Source organism: Ambystoma mexicanum, chromosome 1p (assembly GCF_040938575.1).
Source record: "Ambystoma mexicanum isolate Mex_15411 chromosome 1p, UKY_AmexF1_1, whole genome shotgun sequence".
Taxonomy (NCBI): Eukaryota; Metazoa; Chordata; class Amphibia; order Caudata; family Ambystomatidae; genus Ambystoma; species Ambystoma mexicanum.
Window position 1 is genome coordinate 7,709,967 of NC_090921.1, and position 26,982 is coordinate 7,736,948.

Here is a 26,982-nt window from a genome sequence, read left to right on the forward strand (position 1 = left end):
GACTGCAGTGTTGTCTGCTCCTGGTCTGTATGCAATGCCAAAACCGTATTGTTGTAACTGCAGCAACCATTTCCCGATTCGTGCTGGGGGGTGTGGCGCTGAGCCCGTAGAGCTAGGGATGAGTGGTTTGTGATCTGTGTAGGTCTTACATGTCTGCCCATACAGGTATAAGTGGAAGTGCTTGCCCCCCCACAGAATGGTGATGGCTTTTTTCTCTATGTGTGAGTAGCGTTTTTCTGTGGGAGTGAGCGCTCTAGATGCACAGGCCACTGGTTGCGCGTCTCCAGATGGGGTGTTTGTCACCTGCATGGCCCTTAGGCCCGCGGGGCTTGTGTCCCCATACAGTTCTGTCTGTAGGTGGGTATCATAGTAGGCCAAGGTGGAATCGGCCGACAGCAACTCTTTAATGCTCTCACAGACCTCTTGCGACGTCTTGTCCCACTCCCACTTGGCTTTCAATTTGGTCAGAGCTCGCAGTGGTTCTGAGAGCGTGGCCAGGTTGTTGATGAATCTCCGGCAGTAGGCGGCCATCCCCATGAAACTGCGGACCTCTGTGGGCATTGGTGGTGGTGCCACTCTCTTGAAACCGGCTACTTTGAGGGGGTCAACCTTCACGCCACTGCTGTTGCACACATAGCCGAAGATGATTAGCCCCTCCTTCAGGAATTCGCGCTTGTCTCTGTGGATGGTCAAAACCAGCTTTGTCTAGTCGGTCAAGGACTGCTGCCAACCTGCCCTTGTCTTCTGTTTTGTTTTTGGCAGGCACTAAGATGACATCACTGAAATTTGGGACCCCGGGAGGCCGAGTAAGACAGTCTGGATGGTTTGTTGGAAGACTTCTGCTGCGGATGATATTCTTAATTTCAATCTTTTATATCTCCTCAGCCCTAGGTGCATAGAGAATGTTATGTATCTCGACTCCTTGTGTAGCCCGCGTTCAGGTCTATTTTGGAGAAAATCTTGAGCCCTGTGAGGTCTGCAATTATTAGGTCGAGTGTTTGGGTAATGTGGCTCTCCTGAATTATGGCTCCGTTGTGAGTCGCATGTCAATGCATATCCGGATCTGCCCCGGTTGCTTGGGTTTCTTCGTTATCACCATTGGCGAGACCCAGAGTGTTGGTCCGGATACCGGCTCAATTATTTTAGCTTTCTCCAATTCGCGTAGTTCTTTGTTGACCTGGTCCCTCATTGTTACGCTCACCTAGTATCCATGGGGACGCCACCCAGCCCTGGTTGGATGATTTGCACTCTCGAACCCTCTCCCGGTCCCTTGTTAAAGCCTCTGGTTATAGATGGGTCTGCAATATAGGAGAGCTGGATTCAATACCAGATTGTCTTTATGTTTTCCCACCTCCCGTGGCCTCAACTCCTTCCTCCCCCTTGGGCCCTCTCCTCACCTTAATATTGTAGAAGGTGTGGTTTAAATAGTCTCAGATAAAGTAGTCCAGGTAAAATAGTCCCAGGGCTGCAACACCCAAAGTAGTCCAGGTAAAGTAGTCCCAGGGCTGCCACACCCAAAAGACTAGACCGCGTAGCTCAGTTCCTTGTAACTGAGCTATGTGTGTGCCTCCATGTTGGCTAAATAGTCCCAAGTAAATAGTCCCATTCTAATGTTGGTCTTCATGATGGTTATAAGCCTGGAACCAAAGGCGCCAGGACAGACTCCAAGAGAGTCTTGGATGAGGTTTTAAGGCCTTTGACCTGGCCCTAACTGGAAGGCTGACTTGCCAGTGAGGGCCAGGGGCAAAGGTCATGGCACTCATGTGGAATGGTGTCCTCTGGTGCCGTACTGCTTGCGGCTGTATGGTTGGGTCGATGTGTAGTTTGATTACATTGTCCTTCAAGCACGCGATTCCTTGGAATAGCCTGGGATGTCTCGCTAGGAGGTCGCGGATTTTGCCATCATCTGAGATGTCGCAAATAAATCTGATCGGCCCCAGGTCATCTGCTGAACTCCAGCTGAGCAGGCATTTGATTGTTGCATCCACAACATATATTTTTGATTGTATTGTCGGTCCCCAGTTCCTGCTGAGTGTGGTGCGAAACTGCCCCGCCACCGTTAGGGGCTTCCTGCCACCATATGAATATATTTGTGTGTGTGTGTGTGTCCTTCAGAACAGTACTCTCGAATGCACACTCAGCGAGACCCTCCACGTTCAATCGATAATGTTTGATAAAAGTGTTCTGCTGCCCCTGTAGCATCTCTGTAGATCTCCACCTTGGAAATCCCTGAGCATCCACCCAGGATGTTGCCATGCCCCAAGTGGGTCAACCTTTGATACAGGCTGGAAGGGGAACATAGAAAATCCTGTATGCCAGCGAGATTGGTAAAAGTATTCATCTACTCAGGGAGGCTACTGAAGTCTTCCAACCTGCCTCAGCTGCACCAAAAGTGACAGAGATGCAAGTCTTCCTGAACAATGTGGTTTTATCCAAGTAGGCCAGGACCGCTCTTCAGACATCCTAATGGTGTGACATTTCATCTTCCAGAGTGAAAGGTGTTGGATAGAATTCTCCCAAAACATTGTCCTGGGAGAGGTGGAATTTCAGTACAACCCTAGGAAGGAAGGGTTAGAATAATGGCCTCAGGGTGTATCGTCAAAAAAGGAGGCAAAGCTCTAAAAACACGTATCTCCCCCAACCTCCTGGCCAAGATATAGCCAACAAACCCAGCGTGTTAGGCGTGAGTAGCTTAATATCAGTGGAGCAAATCATCTGGAAACAGTGAGATTGCAAGGATTTCAGGACTGAATGTAGATGCCGAAGAGGCACCCCCGATGGAGCTGGTTGGCCAGATAGCAGGAAACCCTTAGACAAATCTTCCCCTCCCTATCAGGTTAGAAAAGAATTACACAAGCTTTCAGAAAAAACTCAAGACCCACCTCTTCAAATAAACCACTACGTACCAGAAAAAAAAACACCACATACTTGAGCAAATTGTCCCATGATTAAGAGTTTTTTACCAACTGTCTATATGTGAGCGCCCTGATGCTTGCGAGCGACCGACACTATATAAATTAATAAAAATCACCTTCTGAAACCCTGTCCCATGGGTCAATGGTGCCCTCTTGAGCCTTTCAAGTAGACATCAATATCAACTAAACAAAATGTCCTCTAGGCTATATTTGCTCACAATCTCCTCTCTTCTACTATATAGTAAGTACCCATATAGTCTAGTTGATTGTTTTATACAAAATATACATCTATTTTATTGTTTACGGTACAAACCAATCCTTTACGGATCCTTCTTTGACAAGAGACTCATTCATCGACAGTTCATTCTTACACATTCATCTGGGCCAATAGATCATAGGCTTTCAACATAACATTTATTTTACCAACAAGTAAAAACGAAAAGTGTTCTAGACACAAGCAACATGGACACTGTTGAGATACAGCATCATGATCCAGTTAATTTTCTTAGTATGTGGCCCATCTAACATGTGATGTTGAAGGCCTATGACCTATTGGGCCAAATGAATGTGTGCCAGGCAAACTCTTGCCACTTCGAAGCAATGGTTGCAATGTCGCACCCGGTCAGGATCTTAGGGCCCCTTAGCTAATGACAATGACAGCATCACTTAATTTGCCACAGCCCATCTGTCTGCTTTGGGCCAACACTGGGCCTTTTAATGCCCTTTACACCAGGAATTGTCGGACACACACCAAGCCCATTCTTCACTTGCCAGGAAAGGAGAACCACAATCTTGGGGTCGTTTGGGGAGTTATTAAAGAGGGCCAGGCTCTATAATTGCACGTGTGAATTGGCACGTGTGAGGAACAGTGTTGTTTCTAGGCGCTACAGAGTGATATGCAGGTATCGGGGAGTAGGGAAGCTTAGTGCTGCGGAGAAGGTACACAATATGAAGGAGCTGGAGAGGTTAGGTGCATGGCGCCTGATTTGATAATTTATGTAACTTCCACGAAAACCGAAATTGTCTATTGGAACTTCAATGAATAAAGGAATAATGTCAGGTCACCTCGAATCTCATGCCATCCTGGGGTCCCGGGGCATCATAAACCCACAGAGTCCAGGTCAAGAGGTCTATTAATGTCACCAGCACACCATGATGTCGTGAAATCGTTTTATTGGCAATACACTGCTCTCTATTAATGAATAATAGACAGTGACACCCGATGAACATCACTGCTCCTCACCCTGAGTCCTGTTGCATTTCACGGCCCGTCCCTGCCTCATGGCCCATCCCTGCCTCATGGCCCATCCCGGGCCATCCCTGCTTCCTGGCCCATCCCTGCCTCATGGCCCATCCCTGCTTCATGGCCCATCCCTGCCTCATGGCCCATCCCTGCCTCACGGCCCGTCCCTGCCTCATGGCCCACCCCTGCCTCATGGCCCACCCCTGCCTCATGGCCCATCCCTGCCTTCTGCTCCATCCCTGTTCGTGCTCATCCTTGTGGCATCCTCCAGTGCCAATTATCTCCATGCAAATGTGATCATGTGGGATGAGATGGTCTGTGTTCTAATCCTTCATATGATGCAGCCTGAGCAGAATACTCTCGTTTTGCGAAATGCTGTGTAATGCAGGAGAAATGCTTTTCCAAGTATGAGCCTGAATGGGTAGTAGGGTCCCTTCCATGATGTGTGTAGCTAGAACGGCGTGGGGGTCTGCGGTGTGTGTTGTCCAATAAGAATGCGTAGAAAAGCTGCTAAAAATGCACACTCAACTGCTGTTCCTTTCAAAATGCCCTAAGCAGAGAGTGGAATACTATTTTGGGGGCTTTAACCCTATTATTAACCATGTGATAGACAATAGATTTTTCTCACTTCGATGTTAACTTGACCATACATTTCTTTGCCTAATAATTTGTCATGATGTACGTAGAAATGAAATGAAATATTTTATTTATATTGCGCTCATACACAAGTGTTTCAGAGCGCAACCAGGCAAAGAGTGGGGGGAACAATGGAGGAACAACCACAAAAAAAAAGAAAACAGCAATAGGCCCTGTGACATTTAAGAAAGTGCAAGTGAGTGCATGGAGAAGGGAGAAGGGGGAAAGTGCATGGAAGAGGATAAGGGGGCGAGTAAAAAGTGCGAAAACAGGGAACAGAATAAATACTAAATAAAATAAATAAATAAAGGCAATAAACCATGGTAGTGCAGCCAGCAAATGGCAGGTGAAAGTTTAGTCAGATACGGTATATCTGTTAAGTGCAGTCAAAAGTGAGAGGGGGACTGTATGGGTACAGGTACAGGACGCCAGTGCAGGGGGTTGCCTGGAGGGTGGCAGGGTGAGTAGGTGCCTGGGCCCGAATGACAGAGGGTGGCCAGGTGCATAATGCCAAGAGACGAGACAGATCAACAAGAGAGAAGGGGGCAAAGGCAGGGGCAAAGAGGAAGGTCTTGAGATGCTTCCGGAACCAGAGATTGTTTTCCTCAAGTCTCAAGGTGGCCAGGAGGCTGTTCCAAAGGGATGCCCCAGACGAAGACAGAGATCTACCCCCAGCCCGTTTCTTTGCAAAACGACTAACCCTGAGGGAGTTAGAGGTTATCGGAGCGAAGGGCTTGAGAGGGGAGGTATTTACGGAGGGATAGTTGAAGGTATTTTGGAACCAAGCCCCAGAAAGCCTCGTAGACGATGCAGAGGGTTTTACATTTAATCCTAGAATCCACTGGGAGCCAATGAAGGGATTTCAGGGCTGTAGAGATATGATCCCAGGGCTGGAGGCCAAGGATGAGTCTTGCAGTCCTGTTCTGGATTAGTTGTAAAGGGCAGAGAGTGGAGGCAGGTAGATTTAGAAAGAGGCTGTTACAGTAATCCAGTCTGGAGAGAACCAGAGCTTGGGAGACAGTGAGCCTTTGAGGGAAGGTGAGGAAAGGCAGAGTACCTCTAAGGAGGTGCAGTAAACAGTTTGACTTTTTGGAGCCGTCAGAAATGTGCGCGGAGAAGGAAAGTGTGGAATCAAAGATAACCCTAAGGTTCTTAACCACGCAGGTGGGGGTAGGAGGAAGCTTTTTTGAGGCTGTTTCAAGTGCAGGAGCCCAGCTGGTCTGGACACATAGCTAGGAGGTATTGTGTTTACCCATCCATTGACCTCCCATAGTCATGACAATCTCTATGGTCATTCCCACCTGCAGCTTCCCCTCCCTGCCATAAGCACATGTTCCTGGGATCTTTATGTGCTATATCTGTCATGCAGAAACATCGAAACTTTGTGTTGTATATGGCCTGCCAGTGTTATTTCTAGGCACCATTCAAAGAGTAAACAGCATAGTTGTTCATATGGAGAAGAAGCTGGTGTAATCAAAATGTCTTAACCAAGTGTTCTTTCAGCCACTAGATGTATGTGGTAATATGGGTCCTCACATGTGTTCTTTGCATTGAGGTCCTGTTCAATTCTTGTCACAGTTGATGCGTGTTCATATTTGTGTACTTACTTTTGCTAGCTAGGATAGATGGCTGAGTTGAGAGAATGCTGCTGACTGGGTACATAATGCAATCTATAGGTCACATGTTTAAATCCTATTGAGGTGGGATCAGCATTTCATCCATTTGTGATTGACCAGATTTAGGACAATCAAGTTTTGCAAATTTTCTTTTTCTTTTTAGTAGCACAGAGCGGAACCCTATGTTTTTGTTGCAGGCGCAGCGGCAAACGTTCTTTTGGCTGCTAGCTTATCTCCCAGCCAAGCAGAGCCCAACTTGATTACTTGAAGTTGCAGGCGCTTCCATTTTGTTACATCTCTTCGGATTGTGCGAATACCGTATGTTGGAGACGGATCAAAGCTTGTAGATGTTGGTTATTTGCCCATTCATTGATTCACCATGTGTATAAGTATTAGACAAATACGCAGGCACTGCTATTAGATGCCCACACTAGCCCAAACTGTTGGCATTGCCAATGCTTGTTTTATTGAATTATGGCATATGTAGTTTTTTATTTCACATTTGAAATTTAGAAAAAACTACAAGTCCCAGAATTCCAAGCAAAAAACAGATTGGGTGACCATGCCGCGCATCGTTGCGGGATACTTAATCTCTGAGTTAGTGTTTGCAGACACATAACATTAGTAATAGAAAAAACAAAAGACGTGAATATAAGTCTTTCATTATGTCTGTATCTAGCGGTGTGTCTGCAATCATTAACGGGCAGACGTTTCTGGAACTAAAATTAATTACTATGCAGGGCCAATGAGTGTAATCCATTCATGCCTTTGAATTGTTAAATGCAAAAAAAACGAAAACACCCAAAGTATAGTGATCTGGAAAGCAGTTCCCAAAGGACTTGAGAGCTTACTTCTGAACATGGCACACACATCCGCAGGTGCCAGTTTAGAAGGCAGTCCTAGGTGTGGCGCCGCCCGATGACGGGCGCGCACGCGGCGGCGTGACGTTACACGCCGTCGCGTGCAGTACAAATAAACGGGGCGTTTCCCGGCCGCGGGAGAGCGACCGGGAAGCCCGAACCAAGATGGACGTGTGCGTCTCAGTCCATGGTGCCGGGGCTTGCGGCGATGCGCGCGGGGGGCGCCAGTCACCCTCAACAGTGGCGACGAGTGGGGGAAACGGTGCCCGGGCCCGGCGGTGATCATCGGAACAATTTTTCACCGAAACGAGGTCGGAAGACAGACTTCGTTTCACGCCGCGGGTAGTGCGTTGCCCACGCGGCTGGCGGCCATTTTGTGCAACGGGCCGTGGGACTTCAGGAGGCTCCGGTTTGGGCCCTGAAGCGACCCCAGGCCTAATTATTGGACATTCTAGTAGCTGACAGCTACATCTACACGGAGTCATGCCCAAATAGTGCATCGACTCAATTTTGGGTTTTCTACGTCGAGTGGAAGCTAGGAGAAGGCCTATCTTGGCTGGGCCTGCTGAATCTACTTATATTTTGCCACAAATTTTTGGAACAGCAAAGGCATAATGCCTTTATCATCCCCTTCATCATCATCCTGGTGACTCCACCTGTCTTCATCCTTTTCATCATCACAGAGGTGGTAGGAGTTGCTGCATCCAGAGGTGGCCCATGCTGAGGGTCGATTTGGGCTGGGTGTTTGAGTTGCGGCCCCTGATCAACATTATGGGGGTGCCTGTGCGCTCAAACCCATGAGTGACACCGAGGATCAGGACGGAGCACACGGTGTGGCGGCGCAGATTCATCCTCGTGCACCAGTGGCCCAGCAGGGTCGACAACCTCCAATGCAGCAACCGGCAGCTCTAGCAGATGGTCAGGCAGTGGTTCCCGCTATCCAACCCCCAGTTCAACCAGCTGCTGCACCTGGTGTCCAACAAGCGGCGCCTGCCATGGCCCAGGTACGTGCGCATGCTGCCCTTCAGCCCATCCCCGAATTCGATGTGTCGGGCCCGCCATCCAGCTTGGGGCCCAGATGGAGAAGGTGGGTGGACCGCCTGGACATGTATTTCAGGGCTGCGCAAGTGGTCGATGACGACACCAGGCTGGCCACGATGTTATACTCGGCAGGGCCCTCTGTCCAGGAGACTTTTGAATCTCTGCCACAAGGGAATGGAACCTATGATCATGCAAAGGCCGCCTTCCAAGCATATTTTCTGCCCCTTGCCAACGCAGACTATGAGCGATTTGTGATGCTCTCTGCCAAACAAAAAGATGACGAGACTTTGGACACGTTCTATGGGCGCCTGAGGCGTCTGTCGCTCGCCTGTGCCTGGGGCGATGCAGAGGACATGATTAGGACCATGCTTATCCAGGCGTGCTCGTCAGGCAAGCTCAGGCGCCAAGTGCTGAGGGAGCCTGGGATATTGCTCCAGCGCATCCTTGAGCTAGGAAGGTGCCACGAGGTGTCAGAGGCGAGAGCTGCAAGAATGGAGGCTGGGTCGCGCCCTATCAAAACTGAAGAGATCTGCGCGATGTGGCGAGGGGGGAGAGGTGCCAGGAGATATGGCGGCGGCACACGGGACAGAGCCGGGAGGGCAGGTGAGATTTGCCAAAAATGCGGATACGACCTGCCTCACCCAGCGGAGTGCCCTGCAGCTGGAAAGACCTGTGGACGGTGCGGGTTGTGAGACCACTTCTCAAGGGTGTGTAGGGCGACTTTGCCCGTATTAGTGCCAAGGGGCCAAGGCCAAACTGTTTCCACTCGCCAAGGTCGGCCGTCCAATGTCGCTCAAGTGGACCAGAGCGAGGAGAAGGCCTAGGTGGAAGAAGCCGAGGAAGAAGACGAAGAGAACATCTTCTTTGTCTCAAGTGTGGAGCTTCTAAGAAGCAGGAACCGACGACAACCAAGGTGCGTGGTCGAAGTGAACCAGTCTCCAGTCCCTGTCCTCGTGGACACAGGGGCATCGGTGAACGTCATGGCCCAAGAACATTACAACGCCTTGGATCAGCCGCCCAGGCTAGTGACACCAAGGGCCCGCATCTTTGCGTTTGGTGGTGTGGAACCCATCCCTCTGGATGGGGCCTTTATAGCAAAAGTAGAACACGATGGCTCTCACATCACAGCCCGTTTCTACGTGACCCCAGTGAGTAAGAACACTTTGTTGAGTTGTGCAGCGGCGGAGGCTCTCGGCATCGTCAGCTTCGCGTACTCCGTCTACCTGGAAGACATTAATGACTTGCTGGAGAAGCTTTGTGCCCTATTCAACGGGATTGGGCAGATGGCCGGGGAGCCGGTGCGGCTGCACATTGATGATTCGGTAAAGCCGGTAGCCCTCAAACATCGGAGGGTACCTTTCCACCTCTGTGAGCAGGTCAACAAAGAACTGGACAGCCTCTTCGATCTAGACATCATAGAAAAGGTGGAGGGCCCGACCCCCTGGGTGTCCCCCATAGTGGTGGCAAGGAAACTCAAACAACCGGGCGCAGTCCGGATCTGCGTGGACATGAGGATCCCCAACAAAGCCATCAAGAGGGAGAGGCACCTCACACCGACGCTGGATGACATCATTGCGGAGGTGCAGGTCGCTCGCTTCTTCTCGAAGCACGACCTCCGGGCCGGCTATCACCAGGTCGTCCTCCACCCCGATTCAAGGTACATCACCACCTTCACCACACACCGGGGACTATATCGCTACAAGAGGCTGAGCTTTGGGGTGTCCTCGGCCGCGGAAGTATTTCAGAACATCATTCGGGGTGCCCTAGCTGACCTCGAGGGCGTCCTAAACATAAGCAACGACATTCTGGTGTTCGCAAGGACGGAGGTGGACCACCTGAGGCGTCTGGCAAAGACATTCGAGAGGCTGCAGTCGTTGGGACTTACACTACATAAGGAGAAGTGCGAATTTCTGCGCCCCTCCCTGAGTTCTTCGGGTTCATGTTCAAGGAAGGGGGGGTGTCTCCTGACCCAAAAAAGGTACTGGACATACAGAAGGCACAACCACCAGAATCTGTGTCGGAAGTACGAAGCTTTTTGGGCATGGTCACGTACTGTGGGCGGTTCATCAAGAACCTGGCATCCAGGTCTGAGCCCCTCCGGGCCCTGACAAGAAAGGACACCATCTGGAATTGGGGTCCACTGGAGCAGGCGGCTTTTGATGACATTAGAAGTGCCCTCACGGCCGAGGACACGATGTCGTTCTTTGATCCTGCACTACCATCGGAGATCATTGTCGACGCCAGCCCATTTGGCCTGGGTGCTGTGTTGACACAGGTTGACCGTGATGGCGGCGTCCGGCCAGTTCCGTATGCCAGCAAAGCGCTGTCAGACGCCGAACAACGCTACTCGCAGATTGAGCGCGAGGCGCTGGCGGTGCTAATGGGATAACGCCACTTCCGGCTCTATGTACTCGGACGCCCGGTGACGGTGGTTATGTACCATAAACCACTGCTGCCCATCCTAGCAGGGTCGTCATCCAATCCGCCGGCACGCACGAGAGGTGGATGCTGGCTCTTTTGGAGTATGGGGTGACCCTGGTTTACCGGCTAGGGGCAAATAACGCAGCTGACTACCTATCCAGAAACCCTGGAGCGCCTGGAGAAGGAGACCGTGACACCTGTGAGCAAGAAGCTGAGGAGCATGTCCAAGTCATGGTGGAAGCAGCCACGCCGAATGCCATGCCTCTCCAGGAGCTGGAGGCTGCGGCGGCACAGGATGAGTGTTTCAAAGTGCTGAGGCAGTCCATGCAGCAAGGCTCCTGGAAGTCAGCGCTCGAGGCCCTGGCGGGGCGCACTCAGGAGGCCCGGACTGGTTTAGAACAACTATGGAAGGTTCGCGAAGAACTGTCTTTCTCTGCATCGGGCCTGCTACTTCGGGGTGATGGAATTGTAGTCCCCCAGTCAAAGGTGGGGGAGGTGATCGCACTGGCACACCGGGGCCACCAGGGGGCCGCCAAGACCAAGGCCCGCCTCCGGATGAAGGTGTTTCCCCGAGCTGGAACGCAAGGTGGACGACTTTGTGGCGGCTTGTGTCTGGTGCCAGGCAGCCTCGCCCTTACAGCGGGAGCCGGTCATCGAGGCGATGCCAAGGGGGACCCATCCGTGGGAGGTAGTTCATGCCGATTTTGGGTCCACCACCATGGGCACCCACTTCCTGGTCCTGGTGGATGAGTACTCCAGATACCCCGAGGTGGAGTTCGTGGAGTCCGTGGCGTTTGAGCATGTGGTGGTGGCGGTGGAAAAGTTGTTTGCGGCTCACAGGTTTCCACACACACTGTGCTCGGACAACGGTGCGCCATTTCAGGGTGAACGGATTGCTGAACTGATGGTGAGCTGCGGGGTGGTGCACCGGAAGATCATGCCTCTGTGGCCTCGAGCGAATGGGGAGGCGGAACGCCTGATGAGGACCCTCAATAAGACATTTAGGATTGCCCAAGGACAGTGGCAGTCCCTACAGAGAGCCCTGTACTAATTCTTGAGGGTATACTGCACCACACCACATGCATCCACGGGGGTGGCCCCGGCGGAAGCGATGTTCAGAAGGTGTCCGCGAGGACTGTTGCCAGAGGTCGGAGAGCGAGAACCTGCGGTGATCGACGACCAACGAATCGAAATGGACCGACAAGTGAGAATTGGGCAAGAGAACGTGCGGAGGGGGCTTCGCTCACAACAGCTGGAACCGGGCGATGAGGTTCTCATTCGCAATCGACACCCGCATGGGAAGCTCTCCCTGCCGTATGAGCCTGAGCCACTGGATGTCGTGGCGGTCAGGGGCTCCATGGTGACTGCGTCGGATGGACGGTCGAAAGTGACTCGCAATGTAAGTTTCTTCAAAAATCTCAGAGATCCTAGAACTGACCCACCTCATGATCCGGACCTGGGAGGAGTCCTGGAGAACGAGGGAGACCCACCCTGCATGCCGGAGTCCCCAGCTCGGGGGCCATCGGTGGACAGATCACCCGTGCCGGAGGCGAGCCGGAGGTACCCCCAGAGGGCTGGGCGAGGGAGACCTTCTCGCCTCACCGATTACGTTCTGGGACAATTGTTTGAGGATCCGGAGGGTGAGAAATGCTAGCGAAGGGGACCCGGGTGGATGCCAATAAAGGGGTGTTCATGGCACAGGGGTGTGTGATTTGTTCTCGTTGCCATGTTGTTTTGTGATTTGTTCTTATTGCAGTGTTGTTTGGTTTGCAGTGCATAGCTAAATGGTAATTGTTGGTTCTCCCCGAAAAAGGAGGAGTGTGGCGCCGCCCGATGACGGAAAGCGCACGCGGCGGCGTGACGTTGCACGCCGTCGCGTGCAGTACAAATAAACGGGGCATTTCCGGCCGCGGGAGAGCGACCAGGAAGCCCGAACCAAGACGGACGTGTGCGTCTCAGTCCTTGGTGCCGGGGCTTGCGGCGATGCGTGCGGGGGGCGCCAGTCACCCTCAACACTAGGGATGACCTGGGCGGTGGCCTAGTCTTGCTGTTGCAGCAAAGGGCACTGTAATGCAATTCTCATTTTGTGTATTTGGTCGTCTTTTTAGTTTTCATAAACTACACACATGTCCACAAGTCACAATCCAGCCGGCAGGAGCTCGTCTGGTCCTGCTTTTTCTTTTACACGTTGGCACTTGTTATCAAGTCCCAGAATGCAAAGGAGGGAACATTGCCCTGAACAAGCGCCCCCTTCTTGCAATAGGACAGGCTGGCACGTGTGCATCCAATCACCTTAGACAGGCTTGCATCATCCAGTGCCACTGTGCATGGGCTCCTGACTGGAAGCTGTAAAGGAAGGACACAAACCGACAACGAGCCATGGCGAGAGTGCACGTGTGCTCCGAGTGCGAGGAGGTGTAGCAGTTGCTGAGATGACATAACAGATAGTGTGAGAAGAAAGGATTTTCGGTGGCTCGCTCCATCTGTAGGTTAAAATAAATCTTTGATTTTTGTGCCTCAAAGATGCTGCTGATCACACACTGTAAAACAGCAGGTGAGTGATTGGCCAGCACAGCATATGGTCTTAGAATGGGAATATGAAATAGATGTACAGTTGTATTTACAGAGCAGAGGAACAGGATTGGAACTAGAGAAAGAATCAGAAAGCATCGAGCGTTGGTGGTATAGTGGTGAGCATAGCTGCCTTCTAAGCAGTTGACCCGGGTTCGATTCCCGGCCAACGCAGGATTCGTTATTTTTTTAAGCTCGATGCTTTACTGATTCTTTCTCTGTTACATAGAGGCTGAATTTTGCTTTAGAGTCTTACTTCCAGACTCTCCATTGGAAAGGTAACTTTTTATCATTCCCAGCCCTACCCTTCGTTGCCGCAGTACTTACTTGTAAGGCTATTACCACTGTTGTGTGCTCCCTTCTCCAGCCCCCCAGCCCGTGATTGCAGGTAGATGGGAGAGCCTGAGCCGTGAGCGTGGCTCTGAAGATTGCCGAGCACTGCCTCCCTCATGCTGCCATGGGGATGCAGGATACCATACAACACCGGCATGCAGGGAGTGGCATGCAGCCACTCCGCTTCAGGTTTGCCCGCCACTGACTTCCCGTTCAGGGTCATGTTGTGGTGTTCATTCTACTCAGCGCAGTGACATAAACATAACATCCCTATTCATTTCCCTTAATAACACAAAAGTCAACTCATTTATAATCCCACCATGCATCCAAACAGTTCTGAGGTAGCACACATAGTCACTTAAATCTCCTAGTGGTTTGGGCGCCTCCTTCAGGTGGTATGGGCTATGCTACCGGGGTCTGGGATGGTGTTGGTTGGCTGCGCCCCTCCGGACTGCCGGCCTGGACCGGACGCATGGGGCATCATCCGATAATTACAGAGGAATCAGTATAGTTCAAACTCCCATGGGGCTCACTGAGCCTTTGCAATCATGAGGAACTTGATAATTGTCCTCATAAACTGTTCTGCATCGCGGTTCGCCTGGGGTCACTGCAGTGTGATGAGGTGGTTTTATTTGTATGTCATCCATATATTTGGCGAATTCTACGCCTTGAAATGGGTTCCTGTTGTCACTTGGAAGCCTGTGGGTTGCGAACATCTTCTCCATAGCTGGAAATATTGCTTCCACTGCCGTTGATCTGACCACTTCTATCTTTGGGTATCGTGAGTGTTCATTGATAGCTAATAGGAGGTATGTCCCCTCTTGTACTGTGCAGAAATCGACACTCACTTATTCCGACCCTGCCGTGCCCCTTCGGGTGGATTGGATTGGTTCTGGTAGTGGAGATGCACCTGTGGTCAGGCACAGGAGGAAGGATGATATGATTTCCTCGATCTATGCATAGATCTGTGGGAACTACACTCTGTGTCTTATCCATGCTTTAGTCCTTACTCTGCCCTGGTGACCTTTATGTGCAAATACCACTATTTTGTCCTGCAGACTAGGCGGCACCAGTATACGCGTCCTTCTCAGCTCGTGGCAGACTGTGAACACTTCTGCCGGGAAGTTCTTTGCGTCCGTGGTGCGGTTGTTATGTTACGTTATGTTACTTTGCATTTTTGCATTTATATAGCCCTTATGTACCATTGGTATGGTCTGAAGGCGCTGGTAGGTTGAACGCCCCTGGGAACCGAAGTTCAGGTCAGTAGAGAGAGTAGAGAGAGTCAAAGGTGCGTGTGCACACCGGATATGTGTGCAGCAGGTGTGGCAGTCGTGTAATAGCTGCTTCTTAGCGGTAGGTGTGGTGGTTGAGAGATCAGGAGTATGTGTTTGTTCTGGCAGGATTTATCCATACCGAATGCGGCTGCGTTAGGCCTGAGGAGAACGCCTGGCTGGGGAGTGTGTGACCAGCAGTGTTTGCTTAGAGTGATGGGGAGTATGCGGCAGATGTTAGTATGTTAACAGTTATACCGAATGGTGTCATAGTATCTCTGTGTTCTAGTTGAATGGTGGTGTAAAGAAGAGAGTAAGCGTGGTGATGTGATATGATATGATGGGTTACATGCTTTTTCAAACATTGCATGCACTCCAAAACGTTCCATGTAAATCATGCAATTCTATGCACTCCAATCCACCCCACGCACTCCAATCTGTTCCACGCACTCGAATCCGTTCCACACACTCCAATCTGTTCTATTCACTCTGATCCGTTCTGTGTATTCTAAGTTGTTTTATGCACTTCATTCGGATATTTCACCCGTACCATCTACATACTTCATTCGTTCCATCCATATTTTCACATGTTACATCCACATACGTCACCCGTTTCATCCATATACGTCGCCTGTTCCATCTACATAAGTCGTCCGTTTCATCCACATACGATGCCCGTTCCATCCACATACGTCGTCCATTTCATCCACATACATCACCCGTTTGATCCACATACGTCATCCGTTCCGTCCGCTCTACATATTCATCCGCTCTATGCATTCCTTTGCTCTAGACACTCATCCGCTATACTTGCACTCCGCACTCATCCGTTCGAAGCACTCATCCGCTCTACGCAACTCATCCGCTCTACACAACTCATCCGCTCTAGGCACTCGTCCGCTATACATGCATTCCGCACTCATCGGTTCTAAGCACGCATCCGCTCTAGGCACTCATCCGCTATAAATGCACTCCGCATTCGTCCGCTCTACGCAACTCGTCCGCTCTATGTAACTCGTACGCTCTACACAACTCATCCGCGATACATGTACTAGGCAACTCATCCGCTCTACGCAACCCGCCCGCTCTAGGCACTCGCCCGCTCTAGGCACTCATCCGCTCTACACACTCACTCGCTCTACGCACTCACTAGCTCTTGCACACCCCCCTTTCTTACACACTTATTCGCTTATACGCATTCCTCTGCTCCTTACACTCATCGCTGTGCCCATTAGTCTGTTCTACGCAATCATCCGCTCTACACACTCCTCCATTCTTACACACTCCTTTGCTTGGCGTACTCTTCCGCTGAGCGCACTCTTCTGCTCTGTTCGTCCATCACGCACTGCTCACCCATTGGCTCCACGCACTCATCTGCTCTATGCACTCGTTCTTTCCACGCATTCATCTGCTATATCCACTCATCTGCTCCACATAGTCGTTCGCTCATACGCAGTCATCCGCTGTGTACACTCATCCGCTCTGTACACTCATCCGCTCTATAACCTCATCCGCTCTATAAACTCATCCGCTCTATACACTCACTCGGTCTGCACTCATCCATTCCGCAAATTCATTTGCTTTACGCACTCCTGCGTTCTACACACTTCTCTGTATTTACGCACTCATCCGCTCTACACACTCGTCCGCTCTACATACTCATCTGCTCAACGCATTCATCCTCTCAGCGCATTCATCCGTTCCACACGTTTCATGCATTCTAACGATTTCATCCTCTCCGTTCACTTTGTTCATTCACCATGCATTTCATTAATTTAAATCCTGTTACTGTTTTTGTACGATTTATTCTTATTATCCACTTCACTGCTTTGACCTACTTTACTTGTTCTATTCGGTTTGTCCTTTTATTTTATATTAGTGGTTATTAGATGTTAATTTCTCGCATCTAGTAGTTTGTTGGATTGGTGTCATTTCAGATGGTGTTATTCTTTTGGGTTAGTTTGCGTACGGGTTGGTTTTAGGAGAAGAGCCAGGTTTTCAGTAGTTTGCAGAAAGACATTAGATCTTCGGTTCGGCGGATGTGAGGTGGGAGTGCGTTCCACAGCGTGGGGGCCAAGGCTGAGAATGATGATCCGCCTAACCTGACTGAGTTTGTCTTAGGTATGACTAGGAGGCCGGCTAAGCTTGATCTTAGAGTGTGTGAAGGGTGGTAGGGTTTTAGCTTGTCTTGAAGATATTGAGGTCCGGTTTTATGCAATGCTCGATGTGAGATGCATAAGATTTTGAAAGTCACCCTTCGGGCCACTGGAAGCCAGTGCAGAGTCTTAAGGGCTGGGGAGATGTGGTCTCTTGGGTCGAGTGCAAGTAGCAGTTTGGCTGCGGCGTTTTGTGCCCTTTGAAGTTTATTCAGTTGGTAGGCGTGTAGAGGGGGATTGCATAGTCTAGTCTTGATATAACAATTGATTGGACCACAGAGAGTCTGTAGGGAAAGGAGAGATAGGCCTTCAACATACATTTATTTTACCAACAAGTAAAAATGAAAAGTGTTCTAGACACAAGCAAAATGGACACTGTTGAGATACAGTATCATGATCCAGTTCATTTTCTTAGTATGTGGCCTATCTAACAGGTGATGTTGAAGGCCTATGACCTATTGGGCCAGATGGATGCGTAAGAATGAATTGTCTATGAATAAGTCTCTTGTCAAGGAAGGATCCAGACAGATTGGTTTGTACCGTAAACAATAAAATAGATTTATATTTTGATAAAACAATCAACTAGAGTATCTGGGTACTTACTATACAGTACAAGAGAGGAGATTGTGACCAAATATAGCCTAGAGGACTTTGTATTTTGTTGACATTGATGACCCCTGGTCGTTCAAGGCTTACCAGGAACCCTTATGTATAACACACACCATTCAAGTAGAGACTGCCAGGCTCTTGGAACAATCCTCCTGGAAAACAATGGTTGAAGTGTACGAAAGGAAGTAGTGGAACCATCTTCCCTGCTGGCCTGCCCCCGCTCCCTACACACCCCATCACAACGCCCCTTCCCACACGCAATCCAATCCCCCAAATGCGCCTGCTGTTTAAAGGAAGGTTCAGTGCAGTGCACTGAAGTGCAAGTTTCAACTTCTTCTTACACTAATAGAAACCATTCCGAAACAGTTTGTTTTTAAAATAAAAGTAAAGGAACAATAAAACTTAATTTTAAAAATGTGGAGGGGCACTGCCTCCAACCTCTCCCGCCCACTTTTTACCACTGCTGGAAAAATGGCATGGACACCGGGACCCCAAAAGGAGAGGCATTATATTATTTCTGAGACCCCAAGCCACAAAATAATCCGAATAGCTGTTGTAGGATTTGAAAGTAGCTTGGCAATGGGATGCTTGCACTGATATGACTACATGCTTTGAGTGGCATTGGCTTGGAAGATTTCTTCCACATTCTCAGTCCCCCTAACACCATCTGTCCTACATGAGCCCGCTTTCTGCCCTGACCCAGGAAGAGACCTGTGGGCAATGAGCCCACCTTCCTCCATTGCCATCTCAAGGAAGAGAGGAATGTGAGTTCTCCTCTTCCGATGTGGAGACACCAAAATCACCCTTGCCCTGGATTGTCTTATCCTCTGCATTACTTTGGCAAAAAGAAGAATAGGGGGAAAGACATAGAAGGGTCTCGCTGTCCAAGCCAGGGACATTGCATCTACTCCCCAAGCTCCATCTCACCACAATAAAGAGTAAAAGCAGTGGAAGAACGGCATTCATCTGAAGGGTAAAGTCGTCCGAAGATGAGTTCCGAACCTTGAATGGATTCCCCCAAAAACATTGGATCCAGAATCATTCCTGAGAGGCAGTGTATTTCCCGTTGAAGCTCTCCGCTGCTGCATTGTCCTCCCCTCTGATATACACTTGTCAAATAGAAAAGCAACAACCCTTCACACAGGTCCTCAAGCTACAAGCTTGCGGGCTAGAGCTACCAGGCGCCAGGGTCTGGACACCCCCTGCTTGTTGATACAGTTCATTGTTGTGATGTCATCCACACTATAATTTCTCTTTCCTTGAGCTTCTCCTTAAACCATTGTAGGCCTGTGAATATCTCTGCCAGTTATTTCCATTTAGAGGGACAGGCTCTCCCTTCCATTTCCCACTTCCCGGGTGACAAGCTGTGTCCATTGTGATTCCCCGTCCCACTTCACGGACATCTGAAATGATTGGTCCGACAAGTGCCACTCAAACAAAAGCTTCTGTGCAGGTTCCCCATATGCAGCCACCATTGCATCATGGATATCCGAGATGTGCTTATGGAACGAGAATGAGTGCTTCAAACTCCTGGGAGGCCAGTGCTACCTTTCTAATACTGCACTTTCTTTTCGTTTATTTGAGGTACATCTGATGCAAGTGGACTGGCCTACTGACTCGCCTAAGAAACTGGCCTAACAGCTGAACACCCATGCCAAGCAATGTTGCAGAGCACAGCTGGGCTGTGGAATGCTGTGAGGCCTCAGACTGCCGGGTATGAAGAGCCCCTCCTGAGAAGTACACAGTGATGAAGCTGCTGGCCCAAATCCCAAGGCTGCCAGAGGCTGCTTCGTGCCTTTCTCAAATGCAGGCTTTGTTCCCCAAGTTTTGCGAAATGACCTCTTTGTTATCATACGTGCATTATACGTGCTGGTTTATGGGTGGAGAATATATTTAGCTACTCGATTGTACATAAAGATGAGGCAGGGCTGGGACGGGCAGAGCAGAATGCATCCCTCCTATGCACTGGTGTGTGTTTGCATTACAGCCCATTACTCTCTACTTCTGCTCTCCTGTGTATTATTTGTGCCCAAGTGCTGAGTGCCTGCTGTGCCGGAGGTGGCGTGAGGGAGCTGGAGGAGCACTGCTATTGTGGGGAGCAGGACGAGCCTGTAACACCCAGCACCCAGTTCGTGTGTATGCAAGCCACCCGAGTGTGAATGCGGAACCTAGCTGAAGGATCCACCTGGACAGATACCACCAACTGACTCAGAACCAGCAGCAATTGTTTTGCATAGCAACTTGAAGTCCAGCAGATGATTGAGCAGGTCACTGAGGCTTCTTGCCCTCTCCCTGGAAAGACAACCACTGTTTGGGTCTGTCCTGAGTGCACTCTGACGTAGATCAGGTCTCGGGATGGAAGGAGGTGAGATTTCTGCTTGATGACTAATCTCAGTGAGTCCATCATTTCGGTCTCCCATTTCACATGACTGAGTGGGCCCGTATCAAACAATTGCCCTGATATAAAAAGGCTGGAGTGCCTTCCAGGTGAAGAGCTGCTTCAACTAGCACCAGTATATATGATATGATGTGGCATTTATAACACGCCTGTACACAAGTGTTTCTAGGCGCGATATCCATGAAGGAGCAAGAAAAGTAAATGAGCTGACTATACTGTGAATCTCAGCAACTTTTGATCTGGTGATTTTATTGGAACGTGAAAGTTGGCATCATGGAGAACGAAGGATGCCAAAAAGTCGCCCACAGAACCATTGGAATGACAGGCTGGAGGGTGTCCATCCTGAAGTGTTTGTTTGATACTCAGGGGTTGAGGGACATTAAGCCCAGAACTAGTATGTTAGTCCCCAAAGCCTCCATTACAGGAGTGATGATTGAATACAGCCCTTTTCCCCTTTCTGCCCCGGGAAGCCTGGTGATCACCCCTTTCTTCTGTAAGGTCACTAGGCAATCCTTCCTGTCCTTCCATAGGTGCCTAACAATGACCCCTATTGGGGTAGGCGGAGCACCTGTGCGAGCACTCTCAGGAGCCACTGATCTTAAGTGTTCACTCTCCAATCCTCTGAACATGTTCACACCTGAGTAGCATAGCACTGGCAAAGACTAGTTGTCAGGACTTCTGTTGTTTGATGGGTGAGGCTCCCCTGTACCCGGGCTGTTGGGGTAGACCCGCAGCATTGTGATGAAGCCCGGATATAAATGACAGTGAAGATTTATAATGCCTCTTATAACTTCCAGCAAAGCCTCTTGATTGTTTGATAATCTGTCCCTGGCAGGGGGTCTTTCTAAGTTTCTCTACATGTCCTGGTGCACCTTCTCTTCTCGGTGCTTCGCGAGCAGAAGGGCCCATATGAGGGCATTGTTATTGCTGTTGATGAATGGGAGCCCTTCAATTGCCATTCCCTGAGATGGCTGTGTCTTCATCCTGAGGGAGAAGCCTCCGTGGATATTCTGTGGCTCGGAACCCATCCAATGACAGGTCTCAGAGTAATAACACCTGGCACTGCATTGCCCCACGCCCCGGAGTGCAGTCAGAGCCCGCCTCTAAAGCCTGGCACAGTCTTTGGAAAGCATAAAACACTGAGAAACGTAAGCGTCAGGTGCTCACTACCCAATGCTTTAAATGGGCTGCTCCTAACTGGCACTCAGTACCTGGAGTCATATTGGCCATCTGAAGGAGAGTACCGACCGGTACTAGAGCATTTGGCGAGAAGGGCATACAGATATTTCCCTTAACTGTACAACGATAGGCACATTACTAAAAGTTGTGCCCGCTTCTTCCTCCTCTCTCCCCCACACTGTGAGCCTCATAATGTCTCCTTCGCACTCCACCCACAAAAAGGAATGTGGAGCCAAACATGTGCCCCAAAGGCACCCACGTACTTACTGGACACACACCAACGGAGCCAGTTGTTCATGGGCCCTCTCTAGAGGCCTAGTGAGATTGCTGTTGATAGTGTCGTGCACTTCTTATCAGCAGTGCCTTTTCTAATGAGTGAATGTAACATTATTGGAACTGCGATGGGACATGTTGAACTGTGAGTCCAGCTACATCCCAAATCTGCATTCTTCCAAGGCAAGGAAGGTGGGGCAAAAAGGAAACTCCCCTGGTAAAGTTGACTTTATAGCAATGATGTGTGGTAGTTTGACACACAGAAAGGAAGGGGTTGATTGTATGTGGATATTCACATTTTCTCAATACCATTCAGGACAGCAAATTGAAAGTATACGTGAAACAATTATTTTAGGCAGGTGACCTTATTTCACAATTCCTTTTTATTGTGTATCTTTAAATGCTGAAAGTGTAGTGGTGTAAAGCTGAAGAGGTTTTGTCAGGCTTGCTTTACGTTGTAATCTTCCAGTCAGAATGTGGAAACTAAAGTTACATGATATGTTCCCTTTTGGGAATGCCCATTGTCGCGCAAAGTGCGTTATTCTGGATGACTTGCAGTTTCTCTAGGTTTTTTACCGAACTACCCAGGAAGAGAATGTTGCAATAGTCTAACCTTGAGCCAGTGATGGCTCTTGCTATGTTGGTGCAGATCTCATTAGAGAGGAACGGTCTAGCTGCTTTCAGTTGCTTGGCATGATAGGCTGCTGAGGAGGCGATTGCATTAACGTGTCTGGTCATGGACAGTTTGGAGTCCAGGTATACTCCTAGTGTTTTCACTGCGTCAAATAAAGGGATTTTGATTGAGTCGATGGTGAAGTGGCTGAATTGTGTGTCGAGATTCTTAAGTGTGTCGGCAGAGCCTATCAGGAGAAGTTCAGTCTTGTCTGAGTTGAGGTACAGTCTGTTGGATTGTGTTGTATATGTTGTTCAGGGTTGTAGAGTCAGTGGCCCTCATTACGAGTCGGACGGTACGGGGTTAACGGCACCGGTAAGGGTTTTACCAGACGTGCAGATCGGGTCCCGCGAGGGGAAGAGGGAGCAAACAACGGGCCATCTCGTAATGGCCCGTTGTTTGCTCCCTCTCCCATTCCCATTTAGCCCTATGGGGGCTGAAATAGGAATGGGGAAGGACCGTGTCCGGGTCCTTGGAGGGAGGAATTACCGGGCCTTCTGAACTCGGAATGGCCCAGTAAGTCCTCATTCTGAGGACTCGGACACGGACGCGATTTCGGCGGCAGCCATGCCGCAAATAGCACATGGCTAACGCCAAACTCGTAATGAGGCCCAGTGTCATAGTCGCCTGTTAGTGTACGTAGAATCTGAGTATCGTCCGTATAATTGGTGTAGGAGATACCCAGGGCGTCATGGATGAGGAAGAGGGGGCATGTGAATATATTTTAGAGTCTAGGCGAGAGGCAGGAGCCTTGGGGCACGCCATATTAAACATGATGGTAGGACAATCAGAAGCTAGGTCAGAGAATACTTGCATGGTCCGTCCTTGTAGGAATGAGGTGATCCAGGCAGTAGTGTTAGGGGAGAAGTTGGCTGTGGTAGTGAGGTGGTGGCATAGGATGTTGTGTCTACGAGGTCGATGGGATGGAAGCTATTTTCCATTGTGTAGCAGAGTGGCGCAGCTGAAGCGTGCTGGGCCCATAATCAACCATCCTCTGCTAGTACTTTTACTTTGTGTTCGCTCCAGTTTTGTTTTCAACCATTCTGTGCATCATCTCTTCACAAAAGAGAGTCTATCTGGTTCTCTGTACATCCACCCAATTTGCTCCTTATTTATCCTTCTGCTAACCTCACCTCCCCTTCTCCCTAAGCAGTGTGCCAGGGTATCCCTGTACCATGGTGCTTACTGTGCAGCGCAGTGAAGACTATCCGTAAAAAGTGCTGTGCAGCGAGCGACACCGGAAAGGGGGCGCTGTTGTCACGAGAAGTGTGCTACCCAGGGACCGCCCGAGCTCTGCAGAGTCCTGCTAGCATCGGCAGATTTAGCCTTCGGATGATGGACAAAGGGCGAGTGGGACCCGACGGGTCCTGATCCGCCTCCTTCCCAATCTCTTCACATCAGCCAAAACGCACACGCCCTCATCCCTCCTTGCTGGCAGACAGGCACAGTGGAATAACGAAGAGCCGGCTGAACATTTGCCAGGGCTTGTGGGGGCCCATTTCAAAATGATTGCCCCCCCCCCTTGCATACAGTTAGTGGGGTGCACACAGTCTGTGGCACCCTTGGGTTGCATGCATAAGAATGGATACAAAAGAATGCTCTTTAATTTCACTGGGCAGGCAGCCAGAGGGGAGCTTATTAAATGCTCTCTCAGCAAGGTGCTAACACAGATGAAACCACAGTAAAAGGCAAAGAGGTGATAACACTGCCGGATGCTGGGTGCAATCAAAGGCTGTCTGTAACCTGCTGCAAAGTGCACATGTAAAGTCTTCAGTTAAGGTGACAGCAGCTAGCAAAGAGCAGACTGTAACATGTACACAAGGCAAAGTGCACATTTAATGCCATGAAACAAAGAAATATGTTGATTTTTAGTAAGACTGCCAAAATAGGGGCAGCTGCCCCTTGCCTAGGATCTTGAACACATACACAGAACAACAGAATCACAACACTATGAGACTGTTAGGCATACAAGGCACTGGTATGTTCTAATTTGTCTTCTGGACCTGTTCAGAAAAAGATATGTAGAACCCTGAATTGCAAAATATGGATTGACATGATCAGAAGTGACATCACAGTAAATAACAATACAACCAGTAACATCAGTCTTCAATACTCTAGGACGCCATTGGTAAAGACATTAAGTTTAGTTTTCATGCGCAAGCCAAGAGAATAATGTGCAGTGCAATATATAAATATGCACTATTAATATGCAACAAATGAAGAGGGTTTTTCTTCATAGCAACAACTGCAAATTAAATCACTTCTAGTGACACCCAATGTCAACAGATCAGGCACAGTGAGATTACATGATTGCCCAGGATCACATATTTTGTTAAAGTGGTGAAATCAGCGTTTGGACCCAGTCTGTGATTTACACACTTGACTACATATCTTCCTGGTGATCAGTCACAAATAATTTTTAAGGTTTGGGGCTCCAAAAATGAAATAATTTGTTTTTCTATCAATGCCTTGAAACGTACACAAATCACATAAGAACCCAACCTGACATTATATACATTATTATATAAATAGGTGAAGTAAAGGAGATGTATAGCTTTATTTTCACCACCCTAAATGCATGATTGCCAAGAGCTGCAAGTGCTGTCGGCTGTGAGGCGGAGAGGTTACATGCTGGGAGCACTTGTTAATTGTTTCCTGGTGGTCTAATGCTCGGCATGCAACATTCTTGCCTGGAGCTTTAAAGCACTTGTCTACACAGCTGCGCGTGTTAAGTGTGCCAAGTGCTGTTGGCTGCGGGACTGCGTGCTGTGAGAACTTGCTAATTGTTTCTTGGTGGCCTAGTGGTCGGCATTCAACATTGTTGCCTGGAGCTTTAAACCACTCACCTGCGTATCGAGAGGCTACATGCTGTGAGAACTTGCTAATTGTTTCCTGCTGGTCTAGTGCTCGGGATTCAACATTCTTGCCTGGAGCGTTAGCGTGCGTCAAGTGAGGCAAGTACTGTTGGCTATTCTGCCTTCTGGAGATTATGAGTTAGTGACTGGGTAGTTATAGTCTGGTCACTATTTGGCACTGTGTAAGAGTCTGCGGTTGCACCTTTGCAATGGAATTTGGTTACTCGCTCAGGAGTATGCTGAACCACCTTGTGAAGACTGGTGCTCAAATAAATAAAGGTAAGCTTGCTGCAGAGTGCGCACCTGTGCCGAATAATGCAGCTACTCCTCCTCCTGCCTTGGCTTCCACTAGCTTTGACAGATGTTGTCTGGTGTACAGGCTGAGCAGGTGGGGTAGGTATTTCTGGATACTTTGAATCCAGTGAGAATGTTACCCCCAGTAGAAATAATAACACAGGGAGTTGTAGTATCTAATGTTATGCCAAGTTTGAATGCTACCATAGAAGAAGATTTTGGTGTACATAATGCTGATATCTAAGAAAGGGTTTGCAGAGAGCCTGATAAGTCATCCTGTTCTACTTATTCTTCAGATATATCCCCATATCCTCCCCCAAGAGTGCGTAGGGTTGAGGGGATGGCCAATAGCCATCTGTTGGGAAAGGTGGATTTAATGCCATGCATGACGAATGCCTTAACTCCTTTTAAGGAGTTCACTGAGTGCCTGGGACAATTGGTATACTCTACTGTCACGTTGATACTTTGTGGCTACTTGCGTGTGGAGTCCCTGAAGCTACGTGTCCTGGAGTCTTTCCACAATTTTTATTTCCTGCATGTTTATAATCTGGCAGAAGGAGCGAAGTGACGTGGAGTGCGTCGAATGTTTGGGACAATTGGTATACTCTACGGTCACATTGATACTTTGTGGCTACTTGCATGTGGAGTCCCTGAAGCTACGTGTCTTGGAGTCTTTCCACAAATTATATTGACTGCACGTTTAAAATCTCCCGGACGGAGCGGTGCGACGCATAGTGTGTCGAGTGTTTGGTGTTCGGTGGGAGTGGGACCTGCGGCCCTAATGCCGCACGGGACTGAAGCCAAGACCGATCGACCCAACACCGCACACGGAGTACGGTGAGTCCTACGCATTAACCCACCATTTCTCCAGCCCATTACTTGACTCAGGGGGTGAAGTCTGGTAAGTGACTCTCCTAATGGGTGATGTCTTACTAATTGTGATCTGACTCCCTGTTGTCTACAGCCTGATTGACACATAGCAACTGTATTACAAATAATAACCGTAGCTGGACGAAACATCGACTGTATTTAACATAAGAACACTGGTAGTGGTTCCTCACCCCAAGCATAATGGGTGACCTAAACTGATGATGAGATCTGGGATAAGGAGCAAGGCGCTCCACAAAGGTAAAGACGAACACAGTCCCCTACTATCCTCCAAATTGAAGTGCAATGGTCCAAAAAGGAAGAAGGGTAAGAAAGAAGGGGGCCTAGGCGAGCTCAAGGTAGCTCCATCCCAATTAAGAAGATCAGGATATTTCTCTGGCCAGGGATTTAGGAAATCATTCCTGGATATGGTACCAGAAACGGACAGTACTGTAATAGACCTAGGGAGGCCACCAAGCCCAAAGCAAGGGGAGGTGGGAAATTGCGAGACAAAGTTGGACTGTCATCTGGCTGGCATTGACGAATCTCTAGATAAGAATGGCTCCCTATTGGTCCTGTGTAATGCTATTAGAAGGAACTCTTTGGTTAATCAAGGCTGCAGACAGGCCACATCATGCAATTCAGTAATCTATCTGAGAGCCCGACTCTGGAGGCATTGGTCTTACCAAGGCACCGTACAGGGCAGATGGGAGCAGCTCACCCTCTAGTACCTGTAAAACAAGATAGCTGCACCATGTGAGGAATAGGGGT

The 26,982-nt window shown here is 49.3% G+C and overlaps 1 long non-coding RNA gene and 1 other non-coding gene across 2 annotated transcripts in view; both read left to right on the forward strand.

The window, feature by feature from the left end:
• The window catches only part of LOC138569855 (uncharacterized), a 190,516-nt gene extending 170,860 nt beyond the window's left edge, over nucleotides 1-19,656 (forward strand). The window contains exon 3 of the long non-coding RNA XR_011303395.1: nucleotides 19,257-19,656. This is a non-coding gene — a long non-coding RNA (uncharacterized lncRNA). The remainder of the gene's footprint in view (nucleotides 1-19,256) is intronic.
• TRNAR-UCU (transfer RNA arginine (anticodon UCU)) lies at nucleotides 13,406-13,477 on the forward strand. The gene has a single exon. It is a non-coding gene; the product is annotated as a tRNA-Arg (tRNA).
• Nucleotides 19,657-26,982: the final 7,326 nt, after the last annotated feature.